This window comes from Pinus tabuliformis, chromosome 1_2 (assembly GCF_031772625.1).
Source record: "Pinus tabuliformis cultivar Carrire ecotype Pingquan chromosome 1_2, CPIR1, whole genome shotgun sequence".
Lineage (NCBI taxonomy): Eukaryota > Viridiplantae > Streptophyta > Pinopsida > Pinales > Pinaceae > Pinus > Pinus tabuliformis.
Window position 1 is genome coordinate 276,135,908 of NC_142298.1, and position 6,007 is coordinate 276,141,914.

Below are 6,007 nucleotides of genomic sequence, written 5' to 3' on the forward strand. Positions count from 1 at the left end.
GATAACAATGAAACAGTACTAAACATATGATTAGAAGCACTAGAATCCATTGTAGTGCCCACTCTAGTTTTCTGACCCTAATATGACATTATCTTAGATACTTTATTCTAGGAGGACCTCAGGTTGAGGATCCGGGCACATGACACTATTATTAGCGATTGAGATATTCATGGTTGTGATGTTTATGAATGCTTTCCATTGATATTATGATAGCATGAATGGTTATGTATCTTATCTATCGGTATTCTGATGATTGCAACATTAAATAGTTAAGTTTGGTCTCTATTTGAATTTATGATGATGAGGGTAGTAAAGAATATGTATGCTCTCTACTAAAAGCATGATGATGATAAATTTGATGAATAGGTATATTTCTATTGATGTTACGATGTTGATAGCTTAATGAACATGTATGTTTCCATTGATGTTTAATGATGATAGCCATGATGGATGTGTCCCCTATGTTGACTACTTTCTTTAGTTCAGGCTTATAATGGACAATGATGTGAATGACTAGGAATTGTTAATGATGCTATTATGACAATGACTAACATTGAAAAAACCTTGTTACTAATGATTATTGAGTATGGCAGGAAACCATCAGAGGCACTCGCATATGACGAGTTGATGACACCTGGTTTGATGAAAATTCATATTATTTTATCTTTGAAAGTCTAAGTCGATCTTGGAATCTACCATATATGTTTAACTATATTCTGATGATATGTTAATGGTTGCAGGCACAGATTAGTTGCTTGACCGAATGACTCACATATGGGTGATGGGGTTGTACAAGTGGATGGAACTACATGGGAGGGGTGGGACAGTGTCCCTGATCTCACCCACTAGCACTCTCGCCGTGACTTGGGCTGGAAGGGTTGAAACACCTTCGCCTTGAAGATCACGATGCCATTAGGGCAGGTCCCCAAGTTGGGTCGCTCATGAGGATTTTACCGGGGGCACGCATCAAGGCGGATTCCTTGATCCCCGACACCATTAGTCTCACTATAGCAGGCAACATAAGAGATGATAGTGGTCTATGATGTTGCACCTATATTTTCCCCTCGTAGTCACTGAATTCTTGAAGGGCAAGTGGGGTGGCACCCTTGGAACTTCAAGGGAATTTCTTGAAGGGAACGACCAACTTGGCACCCTTGGAATCACAAATAAAATGTTAGGCGTGGCACACTTGGAACTTCAAGGGACTTTCTTGAAGGGCACGACCAACTTTGCACCCTTGACATCACAAATAAATTGTTAGGCGTGGCACCCTTGGAGCTTCAAGGAAGTTCTTGAAGGGCACGACCCAAACTTGGCACCTTGGAATCATTAAAAATAAATTAATTAATAAATATAACCAAGAAATGAAAACTAGGTAAATTTACATGAAGGGTAAATGATGTTAGAAACCGAGGTAATTATATCAAAAATAAAACTTGGGTTAAGAGGATCATAGGAAGAAATAAAATAGATTACCTTAAAAATTCTACCCTTCCCATGTTGGAAAATACTAGGTAGATTATGTGGTTTAAGTAGGTAAAAGGAGAAAGAGGGATATAATTGTAAGGATAAAGATTAATCCTAAACTAATTAAACCTAATTAAGAAAATAAGAAGGTGAATTAAAATAAGAATAATAAATTAAATTTAGAGAAATGTAGAGAACCTCCATGTGGCAACAACCAACATAAGAATATCCATCTAAGAGATAACCTGAGTTAAATTAGGGAGTAGATTGGAGATAAAATCTTAACTCATTAATTGACTTCAAGTAATGAACACAAATTAAGGAATAAAAAGGGGGGGGGGATAAAGAGACAACTAGGAGAAGAGATAGGAATCTTGTGAGGTGAGGAAAATATTAGTTTTAAATAAAAAGTTAAGTAAATAATTTTGGGTGACCCTTGATGAGAGAGTGACACATGGGTAGGTGAATAATCAAGCCATTAAATTAAAAAATATATATATAATTATGCATGACATGCCAAGTGTCATCTATGAGGACTCTTATAAAAGAAGGGGCAAGCCATGGGAGAGGGGACTTTTTGGGAACCCTATTGTTGGATGGATGAGATGATGTCAGAGCAGTGATTACGAAGCTATAGTGAGTTTGGTGAGGTAGAGGATTTTAGAGAGGGGACTCTTGAGCCAAGGTGTGCTCTCCTCTACCAACTAGTTCTTTCCTCCATTGTACAACCCCATTGCAGCTCGGGGGTCCGTGGGGAAGAAGAGTACCCAAGGAGTAGGCTGGGAGGTTAACCGGTGGGTCATCGCATTCGGATCAAGAACATCGCCTTTCATTCACAGAGGTGACCGACAACAAGGGAATACTAGCAACAACAAAGAAAACAGAGTCTCGTCTTCTAGTGAACAGTACATATGTGTTGCAATACTATTTTGGTCTTAGTTAAATGTATGTAAATGTTATGATAGGTTTCTTGAAATGAATTCCTAATGTGTTTCTCTTCTAGTTGCATTTTGCTGTGATTTAGAAAAAAAAAATATATATGTATATAGTCTGGATGTGGATATAATCGCATTCGAATCAAGAACATCACCTTTCATTCACAGAGGTGACCGACAACAAGGGAATACTAGCAACAACAAAGCAAACGGAGTCTCGTCTTCTGGTGAACGGTACATATGTGTTGCAATACTATTTTGGTCTTAGTTAAATGTATGTAAATGTTATGATAGGTTTCTTGAAATGAATTCCTAATGTGTTTCTCTTCTAGTTGCATTTTGTTGTGATTTAAAAAAAAATAAAAAATATATATGTATATAGTCTGGATGTGGTCCTTACACTTGGTATCAGAGCCTAGGTTCACACACTGGGCCTAAGAAAGAACAGTTATTATATGATAGCAAAAAAAAAAATTATAAATTTGGGAAGAGAATTACTAAGTTTGATTACGAGTGAAACTGAAACTAAATCTATCTAGGGTTATTAGAAGTATGAAATTTCATTTTTAAATCTCGATTTCATTTTAAAAATTTTGTTGTTTCATTTTTAAAGTCCAGATTCTTCATCACCAAATTATGTAGGAGAGAGGGAGGTTCTAACCTGCAAAAATCCTTCTGAACTCAGTATCTATAAATGAAAACTACCGGACATCTGGAAATGAACAATTTAAAGTACCTGACCAAAATTGGTTGCTGCCACCTGAGCTCTCAGTTTTTTTTTTGGACATTTTTTTTTCTTTCGTCATGTCATGCGAATTTGGGAAGCTTGTGATTTACTGACTGATCTCAAAATCTTTGCGTCGAGAGGCAATAACCTGCACAGACATGATAGTATTCAATTTTCCAAAACTTATGTATCACAAAGAATTTTGACAATGAGAGAACTTGTTAAATATAATATGAATCTCTGGCAAAAAACGACTGTAAAATTAATTCCCAGAATTCCATCGTATCCCTCACAATGGAATCTCAATGTACATTAATACCCTCCTTAGTCCTTACTGACGCAGGCATAGCCTGCAATACCCAGCTTTTATGTGCTCGGCTTCTTGACTCTCCAGTTGCTCCTTCATTATTTAGCGAGTACGCGTTTGTGGTTCCCTTTTCGATTTTGCTGGCGAAGCCATGGTGGACGGGGGAGATGCTGATATTATTGAAGAGAAGCCAACTGCGGCAATTGGTGAGCCTATGGACATATTGACTGCCTTGCAGCTTGTATTAAAGAAATCATTGGCCCATGATGGTCTTGCTCGAGGTCTTCACGAAGGTGCTAAAGCCATTGAGAAACATGCAGCTCAGTTGTGCGTCCTTGCAGAGGATTGCAACCAACCTGATTACACAAAATTAGTGCAATCTCTGTGTGCTGAGCACAATGTGAACTTGATTTCTGTGCCCAGTGCAAAGAAATTGGGTGAATGGGCAGGACTTTGCAAGATTGACTCGGAGGGAAAAGCCCGCAAGGTTGTTGGGTGCTCTTGCCTTGTTGTTAAGGACTATGGTGAAGAAACTGAGGGTTTGAATGTTATTCAAGAATACGTGAAGACACATTAAGCTGAGGTCCAATTATGTTTTGTTGCTTGCCAATGTGTACTGTGTTTCAGTCATCTCTTATTATGGGTTCTTTTATAGACCTTAAGGTGGACTTTACAATTTTAGTATTATTACATTCCTTTGTTATACGGCAGATTGTCTCTGGACATGAGTTCATGTCAACAGTTTGAGTCTTATCTCTTATTGCAACTCCCCTGGAAAAAAAAAAAAAAAAATAAAAAATAAAATCTACTCTCTTTTTAAAATTTAATTCGAAATGTTAGTAAATTTATTCTTTTCCACTATGGATATCTTTTACGAATCCAACCACAAACATGAATCAGGTAATTTAGCCATAGTAAAAAGTGACTTCCTATAACTTAGATGACAAATCCGTGATCACCCAGATAAGGCGAACCTTCAGCGTCAGTTATTTCTTTCTCTGGTTTATATGGCCCATCAATTTAGGCTTCGTTATCATAGTACAAATGGAGGGTCGAGCATTAATCGGAATTAATTGGATGGATATGGTGAATGATTGAGTGGCGTGGCAAAGTTTTTAAAATACAACGTACGTCACATCATACTGCTTTCAAAGTGAAGCAACCCCTTCATCGGGTTTGCCAGAATTTAGCATATAGAGTATGATGTGTGTGTACATTTACAGTTTCCTTCTTTGATTTTTTTTTTAAAAAATCGACCATATGTGGGGATCAAACCCACGACCTACATCCCAACGATCGTCATTTCGTAATCCACAACCTTCAATTCTCAGCAATTTATAACGTGAGAGCCGCACAACAAATCGACCACAGTGGGAGTCGAACAAACGACCTGTTGATCCGAAGTCGAACGCGCTAATCCACTGCGCTATATCTTCACAATGTTTGGTAATCGGCACCAGCGTTGGAAACATGGGATATTTTAGGCTGTTTCATGGAAATAACACTCTTCTGGGGAGTAGTCTGATACAACTCAGGATAGTTCATCTGTGCGATTTTGCCCTGTACTTTAACTCACTCCAATGAATATTTATTGAGAAAGGATTTCACGGTTTTGCCTTGTGCGCACAGCAAGAGGAAACAAACTCATATGCTCAGCCCAAAATAAAATAGGTCCCATTTTAGGGTATGCTGTCCAGAACTCGTTTTATCAGGAGTTGATGATGTTGCTCATGGACAGGGAGAAAACTTATTCCTTATAGTTTACAAACTCAGCTGCAGGCATCTCAATAATGAACCAGTCCCTTTCTACACAACTCGAACTCCACTGTTCAATTGAAAAGAATATCCTGAACAGAACTCGGCCAAAAAGAATAAGAGAACTAGTCCTCTTCCATCCGTGACTGTGAGATTCCTTCTTGTGAAATGGCTCCAAGAAGTACTGATTTTTTTTTAGTTAATGCATCTTTTCCAGTGAAACATTTAATCAAACAGTTTGAGAACAATGTGCTATGGGTGTACTTAATTTAATTTGACTCCATATGAGAAGCATAGAACCCAGAGGACTGGTAATACTCCTGCAACATATCTGGGTATATTAGATGATTTGGTGAAGAACATCAACTCTACAACAGTGAACATATATTCAGAAATTAATTCCATGTGCACAGTTGTTCCATATGGCCTGATAACCAGAAATACCTCCTCCCTTTCGGCAGCTTCAAAACCCACCACAAGCTGGGTTGTCTTATCACCCCTCAAAACTCCAGTTCGAACCCTTATGAAGGTTGGTACGCACAGATTTTGGAGGTTGCTTTGTTCAGCTGGCAATGAGAGCTAACTCATCCTTCATAGCTAGATAACTCGGCCTCTTAACTACTAAGAATCGGCCCACAAAAAGGGAGATGACAACACCCTCTTTCCTGGAATGAAACTTGTTCAATGGTACACATAAACCGAGTCTTCTTTCAGAGACATACGATGAAGCTCTCCGGCATCTTTATCCTGGTAGCCCTCTACAGATTGAATGGAAATTCTATGAGAATTTTACCATGCATCCTCTAAATCCAAAAC

The 6,007-nt window shown here is 38.2% G+C and overlaps 1 pseudogene; it reads left to right on the plus strand.

Annotated features, from left to right (window-relative positions):
- The first annotated feature begins 3,505 nt into the window (after window positions 1–3,505).
- Window positions 3,506–4,240, plus strand: LOC149205411 (small ribosomal subunit protein eS12 pseudogene; annotated as a pseudogene).
- The last annotated feature ends 1,767 nt before the right edge of the window (window positions 4,241–6,007 follow it).